The sequence below is a fragment of the Sinocyclocheilus anshuiensis genome, unplaced genomic scaffold (assembly GCF_001515605.1).
Source record: "Sinocyclocheilus anshuiensis isolate Anshui unplaced genomic scaffold, SAMN03320099.WGS_v1.1 scaffold954, whole genome shotgun sequence".
NCBI classification, from domain to species: Eukaryota; Metazoa; Chordata; class Actinopteri; order Cypriniformes; family Cyprinidae; genus Sinocyclocheilus; species Sinocyclocheilus anshuiensis.
The window spans coordinates 735048-736514 of record NW_015536527.1 but is presented as its reverse complement, the minus strand read 5'-3'; positions in this window follow the sequence as shown (position 1 = coordinate 736514).

The window sequence follows — 1467 nt, the reverse complement described above, 5'->3', positions numbered from 1 at the left end:
ATTTGATTACGAAAATCGTATTAGCACGATTTCACAACCTTTAATTAGCACCCAGAACTGGAAGGACAGAAAGACAATATATTTTTTTTTTTGCTCAAATATCAGTGCTTATATTAGGGTTATTATTAATGTTCACTACTAGTTGTTTCCCATTATTTAGTTTTTTTGTTTGTTTGTTTTTTAAGACAGTATCAAACATTTGTTATAAATTGCATAATATTTAATTTATACATAAAGTGTGTGTGTACTACAAACAGTGCATAATATACCACTGGAATATCCTCTAGTGTCAAAACCAGAAACTGACAGAGTAAAAATCTAAAACCTTTAAAGGTGAAAGTTTTAATCCATCAAATTTGAAATTGCATTCCAGAATGTACAGACACACACAATGATTGCTGTAATAACTCAGTGTAACTTATTTCAGTTGTTTTTGAATACTTTTCTAAGAAAAAAAATAACAAAACTCACAGATTCCACTTGTTATGAGTCAATCGGATGTTTTAATGTCATTTATTACAGAAAAACACAAATCGTACAAAACATTTAAAAAATACAAAAAAATATTATTTAAAAATACAAATATATAAAATCAAAGCAAAGGCTTCATGAGAGGATTATACACACACACACACAAATAAAAATAAATTGCAGTCATTACAAAAAATGAATTAATCTGATCAGCACCACTTCAATAATATATCACAAATGTTTCACTGTGATTTCTTTTTTCACATTTCAACAGAGATATATAGAAAACAAATGCATGAATACTACAAAAAAAATTACTATTTGTTATCGTTTTATCATGTGGAAATCGTGGAAAAAGGCATTAGGTGTTTCATATGCTATTTCATCATTCAAACACAACCCACAGCATTTATGCATACAGGCATGAAATCTAATAAACACTCTCAGTGAAATGTTTCAACTGTACTATTAAGTAAATGATTTTTCAAGCTGGTTAACTCTGGGTTGGTGTTCTAGTATAAAAATGGTTTATCATCTTAATGGCAGCTTGCTGGGTAAGTTAAAAATGTTTGGTATATTAACAACATAATATCAGGCTACGTCCACACGAAGCCAGAGCTTTCCCTATCCAATCTTTTTTTTCCCCCTCTCTCAAAAAATATCTGCATCCACACGAAACCACAAAACCGACACAAAACGATGTAGTATACATGCCAGACCAGTATGTGGCGCTGTAATTCTGCCACAAAGATACACTAAAAACGGAGAAGACTTGGACTATGCGCATAAACCTTGCGTGCGGTATACAAACGAACATGGAACAATACATTTATTAATCTGTGAGTGTTGCCAATTTGGGGATTTTGTCGCCAAATTTAGCTACTTTCTCATTGTAGCTGCGACTTTTTTTATTTTTTGCGACAAGGAGCTATTTTAGCTATATTTAAATATAACTAGCGATTTTTTGGAGATTTTTTATTTTTTACTTGGCCACAG